At 42.9% G+C, this 23,675-nt stretch overlaps 1 pseudogene; it reads right to left on the reverse strand.

The window, feature by feature from the left end:
• The window catches only part of LOC130095104 (exportin-6-like), a 55,886-nt pseudogene that overhangs the window by 25,215 nt on the left and 6,996 nt on the right, over positions 1–23,675 (reverse strand).

Consider the following 23,675-nt stretch of genomic DNA (forward strand, 5'->3'; position numbering starts at 1 on the left):
AGTGCGGCCGCCAAAGCATACGAACAACTGCTCTGTCTGTCTGAACAGGGCAGAGCGTTCCAAATATACTCTGAGTGCCCTGACCGGGCAGAGTAAATTAGCGTCACCTTCGTCTGCTGGGGACGATAGCGCGGCCAAAGATATCACCTGTGCTCTGAAAGGAGTAGAGAGCACCTTAGGAATATACCCGTGTTTTGGCCTGAGGACAACCCTGCTGTCGTTAGGTCCAAACTCCAGGCAGTTAGCGCTTGAAGACAGCGCGTGCAGATCGCCCACTCTCTTGACCGAGGCGAGAGCCAGCAAGAGAGCAGTTTTGAGCGAGAGCTGTTTAAGGTGCACAGTTCGGAGGGGTTCGAACGGGGCACGCTTAAGTGCGTCCAGGACCGTGGCCAGGTCCCAAATCGGCACCGAGGGGGGGCGTGGGGGATTCATCCTCCTGGCGCCCCTCAGGAAACGAACAACTAGGTAGTTTTTCCCTAGTGTGCGTCCTTCGACCGGTTCATGTGATGCCGCTATGGCAGCCACATATACTTTGAGCGTGGAGGGGGTGCGGCCTGCCTCCAACAGCTCTTGTAAGAAAACGAGCACACTCGGTACTTCGCATGTCTCAGGGTTCAGGTTCCTGGGTTTACACCAGTCACTGAACACCTTCCATTTCTGGGCATATAAGCGCCTCGTAGAGGGCGCTCGCGCCTCAGTGATGGTTCTCAACACTCCACTGGGGAGGTTCCCGGGAATCCGTTGAGGGGCCACGCATGGAGGGCCCACAGATCGGGGCGGGGATGGAGGATCATCCCGTTGGCCTGCCTGAGGAGATCTAGCCTCAGTGGAATCGGCCATGGGGCAGATTGCATCATCTGCATCAGTTCTGGAAACCACGTCTGGTTCTTCCAGAGTGGGGCTACCAGGAGCACTGCACATTTCTCCTCCCTGATCCGACTGATGACCTGAGGTAGCATCGCGACCGGAGGGAAGGCATACAGCGGGCGGCTCGGCCAGACTTGGGCGAGCGCGTCTGTGCTCTTTGAAAAGAAGAGAGGGCAGTGCGCATTTTCCTTGGAGGCAAAGAGGTCGACCTCTGCTCTGCCAAAGGTTTGCCATAACCACTGAATCGTCAGGGGGTGGAGAGACCATTCTCCTGGGAGAACTTTGTCTCTGGACAGCATATCCGCTCCCTGGTTCAGAACGCCTGGCACATGCGCTGCTCTCAGTGAGCGCAGGTTGCGCTGGGACCATAGGAGGAGCTCCCTGGCCATCGAGTGCAGGGAGCTCGATCTGAGTCCACCCTGACGATTTATATGCGAGACTACCGTCATGTTGTCCGTTCGGACTAGAACGTGCTCGTCCTTCAGGTACGGGAGCAGGGCTCTGAGAGCCAAAGTGACCGCTTTCAATTCCAGACAGTTTATATGTAGGCGCTTCTCCGGGTTTGACCACAAGCCGGAGACAGGCCTGCCCTCGTAAAGGGCCCCCCAGCCTATTTTGGAGGCATCTGTCGTGATCATTTTTCTCCTTGTGTTCACGCCCAAACTCACACCGGACTGATACCAGTCGACAGCTTTCCAGGGCGTCAGGGCTTTTATGCAGCCGTGATTTGCTCTGATTAAAAAGTGGCCCGAGCGCCACGCGTGAGTGGGGACACGGCTTTTGAGCCAGCGTTGGAGAGGACGCATGTGCAACAATCCTAGCTGGAGTACAGCTGATGCTGAGGCCATGAGACTTGAAATCGCTTGACGGGGGCGCGCGCACCCGCTCTGAACGATGTTGCAAGGCGCCGGATAGTGAGCGCGCGCTCTGATGAGAGGCGCGCCGTCATCTGCACTGAGTCTAGCACTATTCCCAGGAAAGAAATATTCTGGCTGGGGGATAGCATGCTCTTTGCAAAATTGATTTTTAGACCCAGGCACTCTAGATGACTGATAATCCAAGACCTGTGTGTCACTAACTGGCTCTCTGATTGTGCTAGGATTAGCCAATCGTCGAGATAATTCAGTATTCGCACTCCCCGCTGTCTCAGGGGGGAAAGTGCTGCATCCATACATTTCGTAAATGTGCGGGGTGCCAGTGACAGGCCGAATGGTAGTACTTTGTACTGGTATGACTGTCCCTCGAAAGCGAATCTCAGAAATGGCCTGTGATGAGGCGCTATTGGAATGTGAAAGTAAGCGTCTTTCAGATCCACTGACAGAAACCAATCCCCCGGGCGAACTTGCGCGAGGATATGCTTGGTTGTTAACATTCTGAACGAGCGAATCATTAAAGCTTTGTTCAGATGTCTGAGATCTAGGATGGGGCGGAGACCGCCATCCTTTTTCGGGACGAGAAAATAGCGGCTGTAAAAACCTGCCTCGCTCATAGAGGGGGGCACTGTTTCTATAGCACCTTTCTCTATCAGTTTGAGCATCTCGGTGCGTAGAACATGTGAAACATCTTTTCTCACTTTCGTCTCTACCACTGCTGTGAAGCGGGGCGGTCTGCGAGCGAATTGGAGCGAGTAACCGTGTTTTATTATGTTCAAAACCCATTTCGGCATGTCGGGGATATTTTCCCAAGCTTTCGCTCGCACAGATATGGGCTGAATGCTGGCCGGGGGCGTGTCGCAGTGACGTATGGCTCCCGCCAGCGAATCGTTCTGTGTAAATACCGAGCTCACAGCTGTCAGCGGCGCGGGCGCGCGCTGAGCAGCTTTGTTGAATGCCGAGTGCAGGGGTGCGTGTGAGATTACAGGCACGCTCGCTGTAACGCTCACAGAGTGAGATGGGGAAATGTTTAACACTGTGTGTATAGTGCTTATGGGTGGGGGTGCATAGACTGTGGTAGGCACGCGCGCCACTTTCATAAAACTTCCCGCTCGTGGCGGGAGGTTTTTGGCCATATAAACAGTGTTTGTGAGATGGGGTGCGTGCATAACAGCGGGCACACGCGCTACTCTTATACAACTTCCCGCTTTTACTGGGGAAGTGTTTATAACTGTGGGAACAGTGCCTGTGTGTAGTGGTGCATACGTAACAGTTGGCACACAATCTACATTTATGGGGCGTCCAGCCTGAGCTGGGAAAACATTTGGCACTGAGTTTACAGTTTTGATATGTGGGAATGCGCACTTTGGTGTGGACACGTGACCCTTTAATGACACAGGCAGAAAATAGCTCTTTATGTGATTTCTGTGTGTCGCCGTAAAAACGGCGTTTGTTTGCAGGTGGGCGAGCTGTGTGGCTGGCACATTGGCTGCTGTATAGACATTTCCAACCGCCTGTAAGGGGACTGGGTAATGCTTTAAACGTTTTGGAGAGAACGGTCCGGCTCTTGCGAGACACGCGCTCTCCCTTTTCCTCCCTGTAGCTAGGAGGACTTACGAGGCTCTGGGTTCAGCACAATCCTGGGCCGAGGTCCCCGTCGCTCGGGCGGCTGTTTCCTGTTGGCGGAGCGCGAGCGGCGTCGAAAATCCGTTTCAGGTTTGGGCTGAGAGACGGGGGGCGCCGTCTTAGCTCGCTGCTGCTGAGGCGGCCGTTGGCGGCTCTGCGATGAGCTAGATCGCTTGGGCAGGAAGTGACGCATAGCCTGTGAGTCCTTACGGGCTTCGGTGAAGCGCTCGGCGAACTCCTTCACCGCTGGTCCAAACAGGCCGCTTTGGGAGATAGGCGCGTCGAGAAATGACGCCTTATCTGCATCCTTCATTTCTGTTAGCGTCAGCCACAGATGGCGCTCAAGGACAGTCAGGTTAGCCATAGCACGGCCGATGGATTGGGCGGTGGCTTTTGTAGCTCGCAGCGCTATGTCAGTGGCGCTGCGTAGGTCCTTAAATGCCTCAGGATCGGGTCCAGACTCGTCCATACTGCGGAGAAGTTTGGCTTGAAAAACCTGGAGGACAGCCATAGAGTGAAGCGCTGATGCAGCTTGGCCGGCGGCGGCGTATGCGCGACCGGCGAGAGCTGAAGTAGATCGGCAAGGCTTCGAGGGATGAGAAGCTTTAGCTTTCCATCCAGCGTTGGAGGGTGGACACAGATGATTGGCCACAGCTTCCTCGAGGGGCGGAGTCCCCTCATAGCCTCTTTCTTTTGCGCCGTCCACAGAGGAGAGCGACAAAGAAAAAGAAGGCTTCAGGCGAGCGGAGTGCGGGGCTTTCCACGACTTCGTGAGTTCGTCGTGAACTTCCGGGAAGAAGGGGGAGGGTCTTTGTCGAGGGGCCTGTCGGCGCCCCTGCAGGAACCACTCGTCCAGTCGGCTGCGGGCGGGTTCTTCCGGGGAAGACCAATCGAGCCCGAGGTCTTCCACGGCCTTAGAGAGAATGCGGACGATCTCAGAGTCCATGCTGGAGCCCGCGCTCGTGCCCGCTAATGTCGATGGCGCGGGGTCGAAGGACGAGCCCGGCCAATCGTCGGATGCAGCATCACAGGAAAAACTGTCATCCTTATCATCGTCATCCCCTGACGCGCCAAACGAGACGAGCCCCATCGCTCCGCTGGAGGGGTGCTGGTCCGCCTGTGTGAACTGGACTGGCGGCGGGGAGTCTTCGGGTGGTGGTGAAGCACGCGGGGATTGGCCCGGCGTGACATCACTGCAAACCGCGTGCTCCGGCGGCCTCTGTGAGCGGCGTTTTTTCTTTCGCGGCTCGACTAGAGGAGATGGCAGCACGGAAGAGGTGGGCTCTTTCGCGGTGAAAACGGCGAAGCGAGCGCGCAGCTCGGTGAGGCCCAGGGCGTCACACTCGGGACATCCGCCTCGAGTAAGGGCAGCCTCTGCGTGGTCCGGTCCCAAGCAGCGGGCGCAGATGATGTGACGATCCCCGTCCTGAAGAGGGCCTCGACACGAGGCGCAGGAAGGCATTTGAAACAACGCCTTGAGAAATTTGACTCTTTTAGAAAAAGTGTCGCGGGGGCGAACACTGATAGCTTTTTGAAAAAGGATATAGATGGTGCGCGCCGGATGGCTTAGCAGAAGGGCGATCGAAGGCGGCTGAAGGCGCCGGCGTCCTCGAAGCAGTCCTGCTGTAGGCTTGTCGACGGCGGCGGCGAAAAGACTCCAATAAATCCGGAGGATCCAGCGAAGAGAAGGTTCTTTGCTGAAGGAGATTAAATCTAAAGAACTCAGACGACGGGGCGCCCAATATATAGCCCTTGGCCACGCCCATCTCGGCGGGCTCTGACGCGCGTAGGCGCGAAGCACGCTCATTGGAAGCGGGTTCAGAGTCGCCCCGTCATTGGTTCGTGCAAGTTGCCGCAGCACAGCCAATGACCGAGCTGCCTCGCTCATTGCTGTATGCTGTGCAGCTGCAATGCGTTTTACATAAAGACTTCAATATTTCTCGAGAAAAGGAGTTTTCCCATAGCGTAAGCTTACGCAATAGGAGGAACCTCTCGAAAGGGAACTGAGCGCGCTCTTTGGTCACGGTGAGCAGCCAATAGCAGCGTTGCTGATCAATGTTTCTACTATCGATACATATCCCCTTTTAAACCAGCGCATGAACGCGCAATTATCTCAGATAACTCAATCCAGCGATACTAATCATAAACAACAGGTGTGTTTGAAGAATCCAATTAGCCGGATCATGATTAGCACGATGATATCATCTTGGATGTCTCATTTGATCTCGGATGTTTTAAGCAACGTACGAAGAACGAGCCCCAGGACGTGAGCCTTGAGGAAAAAACAACAAACAACATTACATCACAACAGAAGGATCCAAGTACACACTGTCGGACCAATATAAACCCATGCACACACACACACCTCCTGAGGTAATCTGTGGTTATGATTCTCTGTGATCAGGTTGAAGATATTCTGCACCGCCGGCAGCGACACCAGGAACACCGGTCGCACGGTGGTGGACATGGAGACCAGAGATGGCACGCCGATAACAGCAACTTCTCTGGAACCTGTGACACACGGAGATCGGGCGGATTACAGTTTATCAAAGAGAAAGAATGAAGAAAATCTGGTTAAACAGAAGACGGTCTAATTTAAATATCTACTGTAGATCTCACAGCTGAGAGAAACACTTCAGTTTCAAGACAAGCCCTCGAATAAATATATAGTTTTGTACATTGCTACTACAAACCTTATTATGAAGACATGGCTGAATAAATTATGACCATGTTTACTTTAGGGTGTTTATATTGCAATATTATGTAGATGGTTGTAAAAGTGCAACAAACAACAAACAGGGGTGGTGATGGCGCAGTGGATAAGACACATGCCTTTGGTGTGAGAGACCCGGGTTCGAATCCACTGTGAGACACCAATGTGTCCCTGAGCAAGACACTTAACCCCTAGTTGCTCCAGAGGCGTGCGACCTCTGACATATATAGCAATTGTAAGTCGCTTTGGATAAAAGCGTCAGCTAAATGAATAAATGTAAATGTAAATGTAGTGCATATTTTATCTCCCTCATCTGTTTGAATGAGCAGCTGGAAATAGTAAAGCATATACATTTCAAAATAAGAGTCCCTGTGTATTTCAGGCTTGTTTATAATTATTAGTATACAATAGATAGATTTTCCTAGCATCGGCACAATAATCTGTTTATTATGGAAGCTCGTTTCTGACACGGAATAAATAAAAAAGGTAATTGTAACTTTTTATCTAAAAATTCTTACTTTTTTCCCTCAGATTTACGAGTTTATTTCTCACAATAATAAATAAAAACATAATAGCAGTAGTAGCCATATCAATATACACATATTTAATAAAATGTCTTCAATTCTTTAAACTGTGTTCTGCTTTAAATTAGCATTAAAGTATTATCATTTATAAAAATCAAGTGACCTTGGAATTGATGAGAGGGGTCGTGGCGTCCATGCTGGACCTGATGAGATCCACAAATTGCGTTTGATCTTGTTGGCGCTGCACTTCCCCGCAGAACTGAGCCAGCCAATGAGAATACGCCTGCAGAGCGGCCAATGACTGCGCGTGGCTGCAAAACAGAGACGTTCATTAGGTTTTATTATAAAACTATTCTCATTTAGGTTAACCTGCATCAACTAGCACACTGAACTATGTTTATGACTACTTACACATCTATAAGATCTGGTTTGAGCACTGAAGGAACAGCCATCTCTACATCGTACAGGCTGATCTGAGAGCCATAACACGACACTTCCACCAATCTGAGAGGAGGAGAAACACAATAACCAAGAATTAAACATCACATATTTCAGTTATTTACATCTGACCAAACACCAATCAATCTGTATTAATAATTCAAGCTTTTAATTCCTAAATGAATAATATGGTATTTGTTTGCATTTATTTGCATATTACATTGACACAGTGTTGGCGTCAACAGGAAAATACATTGCACCAAAACCAAAACCTTTGCTTTTTGAAAAAGGTTTGGTTTAGTTTATATTTGGACAGTCTGCACAAATTCACACAGTTAAATTAGTAATAATTTGTTTAGTGAGATAAGTGTTTTTTGAGCCAGGGTGTAAACAGTATATCAAATGGGGTTTTAACATGTTCATCTGTCTTCAGTGTGTAATGTTGCTGTTTGAGCATGAAAAATGTCTGTCCAGGGAACAAACCCGTCACAATATTCCTTATTTAAAAAATAAGGTATACGCAAAAATAAAGGACGAGACCTGGTTGAGTTAGTTAGTAGTGTGTTGAAAATAACGGTTATGGTGAGGGGCGGGACATTTCCAAAACACGCCGAAGCGGTTGACCAATCACAACATATTTATCCAGCTACCCAATCAGAGCACATTGAGCTTCTAAGAAGGAGGGGCTTCATAGAGAGAGGAACTAAACAGAGCGTTACTGACAGACTGAGAAGAGAGGTGATCCAACAATGACAAATATGAGAAAAATAAAGTTTTTTTTAACATTCAAGCATGGTAACCTATTCTAGTAGATCCCAGAAACAAAATTAAGATGTGAAGTGTTGCTATCTTCGTATAATATATATTTATGAGGAGACAGTAGATTGTCTTTAGCTCGACTTTATTCCAACATGTCGTAACCTAACACACGTGAATCTGCTCTGTTTACTTCCTGTATTAACATACGTATACGTAGGTACTGACATATGCTCAATCACAGATGTTAAACAGGTTTACGTGACATCTCCCCCTTTTAGTCTGGGGTTTCATTCAGTATTAAACAAAACAACTGTTTCTAAGAAACATACTCTGAAATGACCTTTTGTATGAAAACACAATATTTTCTGCATTCTTCCTTTTAAGAAACCCAAATAAGCCAAATAAATATCAAATAAGCATAATTCTCTTATTCTTTTTATCAATATTATTCTTTTCAAACTTACTGTTTAAGTAGACATTAACAGTAATACGAATGAACAACCAAATATAAACAAACATTCTGCTCAGACCTTTCTCTTTTTCCTTTAACATAACTGGTCTGTAATCATTTCCATTACTAGTTAACACATCTCTTCTGACTAGTAAGTCAGCTTGACAGCAGGTTTCACAGCACGTCCAGAGCGTGTCCTCAAAACTCTGGGTGACGATGTTATGCTACCAGTCTCAGAGTCAGTTTGGGTTGGACAGGTGGCGGATGCCATGCTACCCGGTGGGGTGGAGACTTCTGTCGACTGTGTCGGAGTGTCGTTCCTTTCTTGGTTGACGATCTGCAGATGCCTCCGGTTTCGTCTAGTGGTGTCTCCTTGTGGCTTTTTCACCACAAACGAACGTGGAGTGGCACCCGAAGCCTGGATCACCCCGGTCCCTCTCCATGTCTTCTCTGAGTCTGTTTTCAGCCGCACTCTGACGTGACACCTAAGGCAGGAAGCGGCTTTCCTGTGTATCTCCTGTTGTAGGTGTATTCGTAGGCCTGCTTATATTTGGCTTCGGTCTGGCTGACTGTAGACAGATTGGGCCATGCCAGTCTCAACTGATGGTGGCGCTTGGGGACTATGTGTTTACAGTGTCCTTCCCTTAAGGAGTCTGGCTGGGCTTTCTTTTGTTGGCTTCGTGGCTGTGTCCCTTTAGATCAGGAGAGCTAGCTCGGGGTCTTGTTGCCTAAGGATGCTTTTAGCGGTCCTGACAGCTCGCTCCGCCGGCCATCACATTAGCTGGGGGATAGTATGGGATCGATGTAGTATGCTGGATGTCATACTTGGATGTGAAGACCTGGAACGTAATCAGCTCTTCAGGTATCCCGAACCGTGTGAATATGCTCATCAGCTTACTTATAACTGCTTCACTTGTGGTCTGGGTGAGACTCAATACTTCAAGCCATCTTGTATAATAATCAATAATAACCAGGAAGTGCTTTCCTTTAAACTCACAAAGATCTGCAGCTAGTTTTTGCCAAGGGAGCTCCGGCAAAGGCGTTGTGATGGGTGGTTCCTGGCTTTGGCTTGGTTTGTGCTCATTACAGTGTGGGCATGAGGAGGCTTTCTCCTTTACCGCATGGCTAATCTTTGGCCACCAGATGGCATTATTGTATCTCTCCCTGGATTTGTTTAGGCCCGTGGTGGATCCTCTCTGGCATCTCAGTTCTCATTGTTTGTGGGATCACTATTTGGTTTCCCTTCTTTATCAGTCCATTATGCTCACTAAGACTACTTCTCTCCATAAAATAGTCTAAAGCTGGTCTGACGACATCCCTTTTATATCACGGCCAGCCAGACCTGATGTATAGTCTGACCTTCTGCAGGGTTTCATCCTTCTCTGTCTCTGCCTTTATGCCCTCCAGCACGGTTTTAGGCCTTTCCAGCTCTTCGATGGCATCCACGTATGCCTGAATGTCCTCGCTCAGTTTTGTGTCGTCCACTTTTGACTCTGGGAAGTCTCGACAGCACGTCAGGTACTATCAGGTTCTTACCTGGAATGTACTCAGCGACAGGGTTGAACTTCATTAGGCGGATCAGAAGTCGCTGACACCTCAGTGGAGTTTTGTCTAGGTCTCTGTGGTTGATGAGTGTCACCAGTGGTTTATGGTCGGTAAGTAATTTGTAGCTTTCCAGACCACACAGATATAGATTGAACTTTTCTGAAGCCCATACACTAGCTAGACACTCATTTTCTATCTGTGCGTACTTCTTTTCCGCTTCATTTAGTGTACGAGAGCAATAGGCTACTGGTTTGAGTGTGCCTCCATGATTTTGCAGCAGTAGTCCTCCTAATCCATAACTGGATGCGTCAGCACCCACTACAGTGGGCAGTTTTGGATCAAAGTACTGAAGAACAGGTGCAGAGGATATCAGTGTTTTTACCTTCTTGAAAACTTCCTCGTCATCCTCCAAGATAAATGATTTGTACACTTGTTCTGCCTCCGGGGATCAGTTGGGGATGTATCTGCCAACATAATTCACCATACCAAGTACCGTTTTTAACTGACTCACATTTGTAGGTGTCTCCAGGGCGGTGATGGCGGACACTCTTTCTGGGGTTGGAGTCACGCCCTCCTGACTGATAACCTGGCCGAATGGGAGCCGTTTAAAACAGTATCAGCGGCTTAATCACAGGCACTATATAGCCGGTAGGGGTGGAACGGTACACAGAAGTCACGGTTCGGTTCACACCTCGGTTCAGACATCACGGTTCGGTACGATTTCGGTACAATGGAGGGAAAAAGAAAAACAAAAATGCAGAAGGCATTGTATTTTTTAAATAAGTTTTATTAATAAAGGCATAGAACCAGTTTATTTGTAGTGCACTGACAATAGTTATATATAATTAGTTTATAAAATGCACAAAATTTTCTTACGGGGAAATACCCCCGAAACCCCCTTAACCTTGTAGCAGCCATATAGATTGTAATAATAGTAGGCCTATGGTGGTAGTAGTTGTAATTTATCTACTAAAAGTTATTTATGGTCAGATAAAATATAGTTGTACAATGCAACTATGATACTATGATATAAATATCCTTGAACGTTCTTTGTAGCATTTGTATGAACAATTTATTGTTTAAGTTTTTGAGTAACTATAAGAGCATGTTTAGTTTAATAAATACTTATAATTTTTTTAAATGGGGGGGGCGCAAAACTCAATATCGCCTAGGGCAACCAAAGGGTTAGAGCCGGCCCTGATCACGCGAACATTATTACACAGAGTTGCGCGATGCACTGAGAAGCATTTCAATTCAGTGCAGAATTCTCTATCTCTATTATAAACCCACAGATGGCTGTGATTTAAGCTAGTTAAAAGCCAGATTAAACAGCGATGATATTCTCAACATCTTGACGCAAAAAAACAGGTGAAACATTGTTCCAAGAACAAACCAGTTAGAAGACATTTCACTCCACAACTTATGAATTAACTGTAACTTAGTAAAAAAAAAATTTTGGCAGAAATGTGCCTGTTTTCATATTAAAAATGCTGTTATATTAATAGTCATGTAGGCCTATAATTGTAGGCTATTAAATGTAATGCAGTAATGTTTTTGTTTAGAAGTTATGGCAGTTTATTTATTTATTTTGCATTAAATATTTATACTAAATGTTTATGCTACAATAGGTTTTTAGAGAATAATATATATATATATATTACAAATTTTTCAGGAATTGTTGAACCAGAATATCAAGATATTTTATTATTTCGCATATGATGGTGAAAAGTAAAAAAGTTAAAGTTAAAAGTAAAGGTAAGGTAAAAAACACACCACCATGTTATATGTATAATAAATATTTTTGAGTATAGCCCTTCTAGATTATTTTATCCCTTTAGCCCTCGCACACAAAAAGGTTGGAGACGCCTGGTATATAGTAACTATATGTTTTATAATTACAAGTTTGTGTAATTAGGGTTTCTGTAGCCAGTGACATTTCATTATTTGTATTTTATTTTCAATGCAGATGTAATGGCATTGTACATTTTGTTGTTTTTTATTTGAAGACTGAGGCTTCATTAATAAACAAAACCCCAATTGTCATCATTGTTTTTGAGATATTACTTGCTGTGAATACCTTGTCTCATATAGGTTACAGTATTGTGGCATAGTATCAGGACATCCTAGTGGCTAGGGGCGAATGGCTGGATGATGGGCCTATTTGGGAGAAAGTCCAGGGCTGTTTTTTAGCCCCAGTCCGTCCCTGGTGACAGTTGTAGGTTACAGTGTGACAAAAGCACAATGTTGTGTTTTATTGCGAGTGTACACAAATATAAGTAAACACTTTGCAGGTTTAATGATCTGTATGAACAAAATGACGGAGTATGTTTTTTATGTTTCCACTGTTCGATCGCGCCCGCCTCTCTCTCTCTCTCGCGCGCACACACACACACACACTCCAGCATTGCAATCTTGACATCGCAGCCTGTTCATTATGCGGTCACACCAAACGCGAATAGAGCGTCAAATTCGCGTCTAGTTCGACGCTAGTCCAAAGCGAGTAGGACGCGCGTATAAAGCCAACGTTTGAAGTGAACGCGCGTTCAGAGCTAAGCCGATGGTACAGATTATGTGTCCCTAAAGAACCCGCGTATCTAACAGTAGTTCCGCATTACATTAATTAATTTGCACGCGAGTTTTATTTATTTTTATTCCGTGTAAATCCGTGCACCGAACCGTGACGCCCGTATCGTTTCGGTTCAATACGAATACATGTACCGTTCCACCCCTAGGCGCTACCCATTCTGTGGGCTCCGTCACGCGCTCTATTATGCCATTTTCTTCCATTCGGTTCAGCTCCTCTTCTACTTTAGGTAGCAGTGGAATGAGTATACGGCGAGGGGCTGCGACGCTGTATGGCTTAGCGTTTTCTTTTAGGACTATTTTTATGGGGTCTCCTTTAAGTAGTCCTAACTCCCCAAACACACTGACTTCTTCGATGTGTTGTATCAGACCCAAAATCAAGATGTGAATCACAGATCGTAACAGGTTTACGTGACAAGACTTTGTAAAAGGGCATAATAGCAAAAGTTATTTATGAAAAGTGTAAAAAAACAACTAAATTTGGCGTAATGCAAAAAGAAATCATCAATAGCCATGTGAAGCACACTACACAACACAACAAAACCAGTAATAAGACCACTTATAATATACATAAAAAAACATGGCATAAAACATAAGCAAATACAGAGGACATTGAAGTGCACACATGAGGTAGTGTTGTTGTTAAATGAGGAATTGGGAATCAGGAACTGACCTCTGCACGATGGCGAGAGCGTCATTAAAGCGGGCGGTGAAAACGTCCCCTGTGAAGAACTCAGCCAGGCGTCCCACGGCCTGCAGCAGAGAGCTCAGGTCTCTGAGAGCGCAGTGAAGTCTTCTGCAGTCGGCCTCCGCTGTGATGTTCAGCCGGCGACCTGTTCACACACACACAGAGAGAGAGAGAGAGGTGTAAAACCACTCAACAACAGCTGACAACAGCTCACAAGCCACATGAGAACAGACCCGCCACAAAGCACCATCAGACTGAACATTACAAGACCAGATACTACTAAAATACTGAGTCTCTAAATGCTCAAGCAATCAATAGAAGGTAACCTACTGTTCAAAGGTTTGGGGTCAGTAAGTTTAAAAAGAAGAAATTAATACTTTTTTTCTAGCAAGAATGCATTAAATTAACCAAAAGTGTCAGTAAAGACATGCATGTATCAGTTTCCACAAAAATATGAAGCAGCACAACTGTTTAAGACATTGATAATAATAATAATTGTTTCTCAAGCATCAAATCATCATATTAGAGGGATTTCTGAAGGATCATGTGACACTGAAGACTGGAGCAATAATGCTGAAAATACAGCTTTGATCACAGGAATAAACTAGCCTGACTACGTCAGACTTCATAGTTCCGCTCAATTTCATTTCGCTTCTGTACTCAGTCTGAGACAGCGGCCTATCTATCCGTTTTCCTCCGGCCTGAAAACAGCCGGCCAATCAACGAACAGAGGGCGGGCTGAAAGCCGTGACGTAGTCGCTAAGCGCTGAGTTTAAGATTAGTTCAGGGAAATCGAAAACGACCGCGGATATGGAGACGCGTATGCAATTCGCTCTGTTGTGGAGAATATTCCCGGCATTAGCAAACTGAAGCCCGAACAAGAAGAGTGTGTATGAAACATTTTGAATGGAGGTGATGTTGTGGCCCTACTCCCTTTGGGAAAAGTTTAATTTATCAACTATTACCGATCGTCAGCGAGAAACTGGGGAGCCTTTTGACAGGTCAGTGTCTCCTTTCTTTTCCAGGTCTTAAATATTGCCATGACATGCTGTAATCTTGCAATTAAGTTGCAGCACTTCCGACAGACTCGAGATGAACAAAGAGCTGTGTTTAACAGAACTAATCCTAACTTTGACAGTTGGCTGCAAATATTTTTTTGTTTCTCTCTACTGTCAAATATCAGTTTAGAGGCCCTGATTGTACCGTGGATGCGTAGATTAACTTCGCATAATCTGCAAAAGTCGTTTACAGCCATGTTCACTCCGGTATTTCGCTCGCATCATCAAGTGTTTACAGCAGGTTTACAGTGGAAGTTCGATCATAGATTTGAGTTCGATGCATGATGTCTGTGGTTCGATGCGGCTGTGTTGGCACATAACATAGTCATATATAAACTTATCTGTAAGGCTTACGGGTAACCAATGATTTTAAACTTCAGACAAGCGCCCCCTAGCGAGAGAGAAAACACTTCTCTATTATGCCATTCCAGACTCTGTCTACGAAGCAAAGTGAAGTAGCAGAGTCTGGTATTACCAGGCTAGGAATAAACTACAATTTAATACACATTTAAATGTTAAATGTTTAAACACATTTTTAATTAAAATATTTCTCAATATTACTGTTTTTACTTAGCCTTGGTGAGCATAAGAGACTTCTTTCAAAAACAAACAAAAACCGTACTGCCCCAAACTTCTGAACGGTAAAGTATGTGTTACAGTTCTCGTAGAACTTCCTCCTCTATATTTCATCTTGTCTGCCTTCGTTTAATAAGCCTGCTTACTTGGGCTGATTATTATACACTTAGGTAAAAAAAAATCAAATTCCACATGCCATGGCAGCAACATATTTATACAAGATATTTGATAGAAGGAAGTCAGATAGCAAAAGAAGAAAAAACCCTGAAGAAAACAAAAGTACAGCCTGAAGAACAAGGACATTTGTCAAAGATATCATATTTCCAACAAATTCCCCCTTTATGCTTCAGTGGATTAGACATACAAACAGTGACATTTGGATGCTGAGTGAAAACGACACATTAGCATTGTTGCAATGCGTTCTCCAAGACAAACAGTTCATCCAAAACAATGCATCTAATAATTCTGTTAAGAACTGCGTTTGCATTTAAAGGTGTAATCTGGGTGTGCAGCTGAACGGGTTTGAAAACAAAGCTAATATCTACAAAACTGCTGAATATTCAGACTGTGACCATGAAGAGAAACTCACTTGATCCTGATCTCACGATATACTGTTGCAGCCCAAGATAAACGTCCAGATCCTCCTGGAGCACCGGAAACTAAAACACACACATAATCATGCTCTGCTCATTATATACTCAATGTCATTTAACATGCAAATTTAATGGAATTAATAATAACAGGAAAAATGTGATTGATAGATAGAAAGATAAGAAATATACAGTAAATAGATATAATAAAATATCTATATCTAAAATATCTAATAAAAAATACACTTAGATGGATAAAAAAAAAAAAAGAATTAGACAGACAGACAGATAGATATATTTATATTGGGCATTTGATGAAACATTTATATTGATCGACAGCTCTAATACTCTTCCTCATGTGGATTACAGCAGAATTTGATTTAAAATCATAAATCCTCCATGAATGCTGGATGGATGGATGGGAGAGAGAGAGAGAGAGAGAGAGAGAGAGAGAGAGAGAGAGAGAGAGAGAGAGAGAGAGAGAGAGAGAGAGAGAGAGAGAGAGAGAGAGAGAATTGAGTTTTAAAACGCTTTATTTAACAACAGACAACAGTTATTTGTTATTTAACAAAAGAAAACACAACAACAACCAAAAAACAACAACAACAACAACAACACTACATGACTTTACCTTAAATCACATATAAAAAACAACTCATTAAGTATAGAACACATACCAACATCACAACACCATTCAATCTCAAAAACGTTGATTGCATTCATCATCTTGTAATAATTAAAATCAACAAGAATTCTTGATTTAAACATATTCTTAAAAACTGATACAATGTGTTGCCCATTTCTCTGTTCTATTTCATTTCTTCTGGAAATATAAATTGCTAATTTGGCTTGACCAACAATAAAGTTAATTAATTGACACTTGTATTTCTGTAGTCTACTATACTTGAAGCCAAATATAAAACATTGCTTTGTAAAAGAAATCCCTAGTAAAGAGAATAAAAATTCTAGAAGATCAAAGAGCGGAAGAAGTCTGTCACAATTCATAAAACAATGGAATATTGTTTCTCTCTCTAAACAGAAAGGACAATTATCATTTACAGTGGGATTCAATTTCGCCACAAAGGCGTTTACAGCGATTGCACCATGCAGGATTCTCCACTGGAGATCGCCTGCTCTTTTAGTCAATGGTGGTTTGTAGAGTACTCTCCACTCTGGTTTTAATTCCTCTACCACTCCTAGTTTGTCTCTCCATACTGTGTCAATTCTGCCTTTTAATGTATGTTTATTTATTACCTTCACAATACATTTGTATAAGATCTTTCCTTTAACTGTACAAAAATCAACATTTTCATTTGCATTCAAACACAACAGAGGACTATTATGTGAGGATTCCTCAAGATCAGGTGTACTTCTGATGCCTGGGAAGAGGTCATTAGCATCAGGGACAATATCACCCATACTGTAACTCTCGTAGAGCTTTTTCCTTGGAGTTTAAAACCCCATCCAGTTTGTTCAGAAAACTTCTAACAAATCTCACTGATCTTATTCCCAGATGTATAGCAACAGTTTCTGCATTTTTTAGTCCAGGTCCGGCTTTTTCAACAATATCTTTCAATTGCAATAGTTTCTTTGACACAAGGAAGTCTTTTAGCCCTGGAAGGTCAACTCCTGACAGATCAAGGCGACTTCCAAACACCACAGGTTCCTCGAGCAACCAGAAAAGAGATGTGGCTGACTCTACCCATTCATGCTTAAAAAGTCTCCACACTTTAAAAAGACTTTTATAAAATGAAGGTAGTCTAGACAAATCCAGGAGATTATATTCCGTTAAAAACAGTACAGCATGAAGTCTCATTCCGTTCACCCCAGATAAAATAGTTTGTGCTAATGGTCTCCACACTAGATTCTGGGGTCCCATCAGCAATCGTTGAATGAACTGTAACCTAAAAGTCGCTCCTCTGGTGACCAGATTCACCAAACCTTGACCTCCTTCATCCCTTGGCAGGAAAAGAACACTTTGAGGTGTCCAGTGCAGATTGTCCCAGAAAAAATTGACCATTTCTGCTTGAAGTTTTGGTAACAGTCCCAGAGGCGGATCGACACAAGCAAGTTTATGCCATAACGAGGACCCCACCAGATTGTTAATTATGAGTGTACGCCCTCGATAAGACAATTTGGGGAGTAGCCATTTCCATTTCTGTAATCGTCCTTTAATTTTTTCTAGCATACAATCCCAATTTTGTCTAACAAAATCATCATTACCTAGAAAAATTCCAAGATATTTCACTCCACCTTTCTTCCAGATTATTACCTCCAGGTAAACTGGGAGGACCTCTATTCCAATCGCCCATTAAAAGGGCCTCACTTTTCCCCCAGTTAACTTTTGCAGAGGAAATTTTTTTAAAACTGTTAACAATAATCTTCAACTTTTCGATATCATCAGCACCAGATATAAAAACAACTACATCGTCAGCATAGGCAGAAAGGTGCAATGTAACATTACAGTGTGGTATAGTAAACCCACTCAACTCAGTTCTTAATTTATGAAGCAGAGGTTCGATAGCCAGGGAGTATAGCATACCCGACATAGCACATCCCTGCCTAACTCCCCTCTGAATCCTAAAAGGAGCACTCAAACCACCATTGACTTTGAGTACACTCTCGATGTCACGATACATGGCCTCAATCATATTTTTAAAAACCTGACTAAAACCAAAAGCTTCTAAAACATCTCTCAAATATGCATGTTCTACTACACGATCAAAGGCTTTTTCTTGGTCTAACGAAATTAGACCACCATTTACACCAAATAGCCTTGCAACCTCTAAAACATCTCTAACCAATGAGATGTTATCGAAGATTGACCTATCGGGTATACAATAATTCTGATCGGAATGTATAACTTGACTCAGAACTTGACTTAACCTTGTAGCTAAAGCCTTTGATAGAATTTTATAGTCTGCACATAAAAGAGATATCGGTCTCCAGTTGCTTATGTTCTGGAGATCTCCCTTCTTGGGCAACAGGGTAATAACAGCTCTTCTACAGCTTAACGGTAACAGTCCTTTGTTCAAGCTATCGTTAAGAACTAAAAAGAAATCTTCACCAATCACTGGCCATAAAATTTTATAAAAATCAACAGGAATCCCGTCAATGCCAGGAGTCTTTCCATTTTCCATATTCATCATAGCTGTGTATAATTCTTTTTGTGACAGAGTTTGTTCAAGCATAGTGTTAGACTCTTCATCAATCTTTGGAAGATCATTAAGAAAATTTGAATCTTCATTATCTCTTTGAGACAATTCGCATTTGTATAAGTTTGAGTAGAAACTAACTGCATGTTTGCGTATTTCGCTAGGCTCAGTAAACTCTTCCCCTGTGTCAGAGCGTAGTGAATGAATAATACGACTTTGGCCGTTTTTTCTTTCTAAATTGAAAAAAAATTTAGATGGTGCATCCATTTGTGAGATATTTTGAAAACGCGAACGAATTAACGCCCCTTGAGCTTTCGTACCCAATAAATCTGCAAGCAATTCTTTTTTGGATTTACTGCTTTCAAAACACTCACCATCACCTGTAGAAACTGTTGTATTTAAAAGTTCTATAATTTCATTTTCTAAAAACTTCATTGATTGGGCCATATCTTTAGTGGCATTAAGAGTGTACTCTTGACATAACTGTTTAATGTGGACCTTGCCACAATCCCACCATTGCTGTAAGGAAGTATAAAACTGCTTTTGTTTCTTAAAGTTTTCCCAAAACAAATTAAAAATTTCAATAAACTTTTTTATCATTTAAAAGGGATGTATTAAAATGCCAATAAGCACTCTTTAAATACACAGAATTAATAAAAATATTACAAACAACAGAACAGTGATCGGAAAAACCAACTGGAATTATTTTACATTCTCTAATCAGATTTGCTTGATAATTAGACACATAGAGCCTATCTAGTCTTGCCATAGAAATAAGATTATCTCTACTATGTGCCCAAGTGTATTGTCTATGGTTGCGATGCACATTCCTCCAAACATCACATAGATCAAAAGTTCTTATCAATTGCGTGAACGCTTTTTGTGAGGCAATATGTGGCTCTAAATGATTTCTGTCTAATTTATCATTTTCAGTACAGTTAAAATCTCCACCGAGGAAAAATAATTCTTCTGAGTTTAGGTCTTTCATAACAACACTAATTGTATAAAAAAAAACAATTCTTTCAGCCCCTTTTGTGGGGGCATAAATATTTAAAAAAGTCATTATAGTGTTTTCAAACTTAGAAGAAATAATTAAAGGCCGTTTTTTAAAAGTTAAAGCTATTTCACAAGAAATTGGTATGGATTTCTTTGAAAACAGAACAGCCACTCCTCCACTATTAGAAGACAAATGACTCAAAACAATTTGTCCATCCCATTCTTTTTCCAGTCTACCTGATTTTTTAAGTCACTATGTGATTCCTGAACAAAAGTAACATCAAAATGTTTTTGTTTAATAAATTCAAACAAACACATTCTCTTCTGACTGTCTCTGGCACCATTTAAATTGAGAGTTCCAATTTTAAAGTCTCATAAAAAATGATGTTTTAAAAAGACATAGGTAATTAAGAGAAACAGTCAGCAAGGCAAAGACTTCTACCAGAAAAAAAGATATTATACCATATCTTGTTTTTCATCATTAAGATTTTACTTTCTAAGTTTACTCACAATTTTCCTGAGACGGTAAACTTCTTTATCTGCAAAAGCACCTTCTTTCATTAGAATTCTTGCATCGTTAATGAAAGTTAAGCAATCAGGGAAGTAATCTTCAACCTGAACTCCAGGTAAGCCCTTAGTTTCTTTCACAAATTTACTAATGTCCTCAACTTTATACACTGTAGTTGAATTTTTATTTTCATTTTGCGATGAAAGATAAGAACAATCAGAAATATTGGAAACTGTAGAATCACTGTCATTATCTGAGACTACACTTTCAGCCTCATTTTTGTCTTTTTTTACTTGTTTAATGACCTTGCTCTGATAGACTTTTTTTCTTTTAATAGGAACTTTGAAGACTGCCTCTGTTTCCATCTCCAATTCAACAACACCCTCACTGACCCGTTTATCAGTGGTTGTCGTTTTATCTGTATTGATGTCACTGCTTGAATTACCCGTCTCATAAACCATGAGATCAGGTACAGTGGACAGACCAGCAGTAACCTCAGCCATAGTGGGTTTATTCCCAACCGACCCACCAGAACCTGACCCAACAGCAGCAGGGGCCACAGCATCCTCTGCGACAGACACAGCTTCAGAACGATTACTCTGAGAGTTTGTCTGTACAGGAGCGTTTTCGTCCAGTTTGTCAGGACAAGCACGTATCAGATGGCCAATTTTGCCACAGCCAAAGCATTTCATTACACTTTCAGACGTTGCATAAACTGTATAGTTAAAATCCTCAACTTTAACATTAAAGGACAGGTTCAGCTCGTCAGCATTATTTTTCAGAATCATGTAGACCTGTCTCCGAAAAGATACGACGTGTTTCAGCAAGGGTGATTTACAGCTAAGAGCAATTTTTCTAATGGGAGAGACTATCTTACCAAAGGAAGACAATTCTTTAGCAATACTTGCATCAGAAACAAAAGGAGGAACATTTGACACAACAATCTTTCTAGATGGGCTACTAAGAGGCAGTACATGTGTAAGCGTATCATCAATTACGACTCCAGTTTGAACAACCTCGTTGGCTTTTTCGATCGCGTTTAAAAATAAAACAACCGCGTTGTTCATTTTAGATGCAGAAACAATCGAATTATAACCAACTACATTGCCAACCGCTAACGCACATTCCTCTAAACTTAATTTGCACAAAATCTTAATCCCATGACGCCGAGTTAGACCATCACTACTCATAACACCTGAAGCAGCCATGCTTCCCGGCAAAAAAAGGACGCCGGGAGTAGACTCCCACAACTTTCTCTAAAGAAAACTACTCCCCTACACAAAATAACACACGAAAAACATAAACATACAAAACAAAACACAAAAACAGTTAGAAAACACACTCAGGCGTCACTCACCACACGCTCTTCTCACTCGCTCCGCAAACACTCGCACATGCGCACAGAGAGAGAGAGAGAGAGAGAGAGAGAGAGAGAGAGAGAGAGAGAGAGAGAGAGAGAGAGAGAGAGAGAGAGAGAGAGAGAGAGAGAGAGAGAGAGAGAGAGAGAGAGAGAGAGAGAGAGAGAGAGAGAGAACGCTACCAAGTAAATACAGAGCCAGTATTGCCGATATCGATAACGATACTTTTTCATTTTAAAAGCACTTTCCTGTGCTAGAGCAGTGTGTCATGATTTATGAGGTGCATGCATTATTAATATGCTAAATCTGAAAATAAATAACCACTGTCTTAGCACTAGGATCCTTTGGAAACTAATGATATCTTTAGTCCAGTGATCTTGTATCTCTCCTGTTTATCTCACTAACGCACTAATTCTGCAAAGGCGGTATTTGGTTGCACTATTACATCATAACTTGACAATCCGAAACGAGTCGTTTTCTGAGCTTGGATTCAATGAAAGCTTTTTTTGAACTAATGAGGAAGTTGAGTTGTGAAACTTACAGGATGTTTTAATAGTACAATAACCTCTTGCATGTGTCAAAAGACATGACCCCTTTAATGTTAGTCATGATAACGCACATCTTGTGGTTTAATACTGAACATGACATTACCAATGAAGCCATGGGCAAGAGTAAAAAAGCACCTTCACGTCTAGTCTTTTTCAACAGAAATTCAAAGATTACCAGGAAACCATTAATGAAAATACCCCCAAACCAGGTATGTGCATTAAAATATGTTCAAAAACAATAAAAAAAAGTATGGTGATGTGTCAAAAGTTAGAGGAACAAGGAAAGTTTGGGTAATCAAAGTACAGGAAAAGGAAATATCATTAGACATGAATATGTTGTGTTAGAGTTGGTGCTTCCAGGAACATTAAATGAAAGAGTTTTACCTGGTTAAAGGATAACTGTTTCACCTGCACCGAATCAAAGTCTACCCATTACCTCCTCTGTTGGTGCGTCTGTGACCAGCTTTGATGTGAGTAAATACATTACACTTGTTCCTCCTTTCAGAGAGACGGAGGTAGACTCGTATTTTGTCGCTTTTGAGCGCATAGCAGCTACATTACATTGGCCAAAAGAGTTGTGGTCGCTGTTATTGCAATGTAAATTAGTGGGTAAAGCTCAGGAAGTGTGCACATCTTTACCTATTGAACAAAGTTTGAATTACGATACTGTTAAAGCTGCTGTTTTGAGAGCATACGAATTAGTACCTGAAGCTTATCGTCAGAAATTCAGAAACCATCAGAAAATTTCCAGTCAAACATTTGGCGAGTTTGCTCGCGAGAAAACTGTGTTGTTTGACAAATGGTGTGCCGCAAGCAGAGTTACAACATTTGAGCAATTACGCGAACTCTTGTTGCTAGAGGACTTTAAAAGTTGTGTTTCAGAGGACATCGTGGTGTATCTGAATGAGCAGAAGGTCTTATCCGTGACTAATGGCGCTGTTTTGGCAGATGAATTTGTGCTCACGCACAAAACTGTTTTTACTCCGTCTGTGTGTAGAGAGAAACATGGTTCATCTGTTGAATTTCCTGTGAGAAACGATTCAAGGGTTTTTTTTAAGGGTAAGGGAAAACGAGAGAATAGAGAGGCAGCCTCTAGTGTGTTTCGTAATACAAATGTGGCTCGTGAGGGAGAGAGGCGCGTGTGTTTTTTCTGTCGTGAGCCGGGTCATTTGATTGCAGATTGTAAGCGCTGGAATCAGAATAAACCATCTGAGAAACCAAAGGGAGTTGCTCTAGTTCATATTGCGCCCTCTGCGTGGAACTCTATTAATTCGCATACAAACTTATACTGCCCATTTATTATGAACGGTTCAGTATCTCTCTCAGGTGAACAGGGACACTTGAAGCCGATTACAATCTTGCGAGATACTGGTTCGGTTCAATCTTTTATTGTGGAGAGCGCACTCGACTTCTCAGAACGGTCATACTGCGGATCTAGCGTGCTAATCCGTGGCATTGAACTCGGTTGTGTTAAAGTTCCCTTGCACTCTGTTTACCTCCAATCTGATTTGTTCACTGGAGTTGTATGTTTGGGAGTACGTGCTCAGCTTCCGATAGAAGGAGTAGGTTTGATATTAGGCAACGATATTGCTGGTGGTAAGGTGTTTCCTCAGCCCATTGTTGTGGACAAGCCAGAGGTGTCTGGGTTTTGTGAGCGGGTTGATGTGGGCCAAAAGTTTCCAGAATGAATTTGAAGAGCAAAGCGAGAAATTCCACTAGAGGAAACTGGGCGTTAGATTCGATCCTCCGCAGATGAACACTAACAAAAAGCCTGAGGAAATCGGTGAACTTTTCCACATAGCTGATAGACACAGACAGAC

Source organism: Rhinichthys klamathensis, unplaced genomic scaffold, assembly GCF_029890125.1.
Source record: "Rhinichthys klamathensis goyatoka isolate OS25496 unplaced genomic scaffold, OSU_Roscu_1.1 h1tg000185l_1, whole genome shotgun sequence".
In the NCBI taxonomy this organism is placed as follows: domain Eukaryota; kingdom Metazoa; phylum Chordata; class Actinopteri; order Cypriniformes; family Leuciscidae; genus Rhinichthys; species Rhinichthys klamathensis.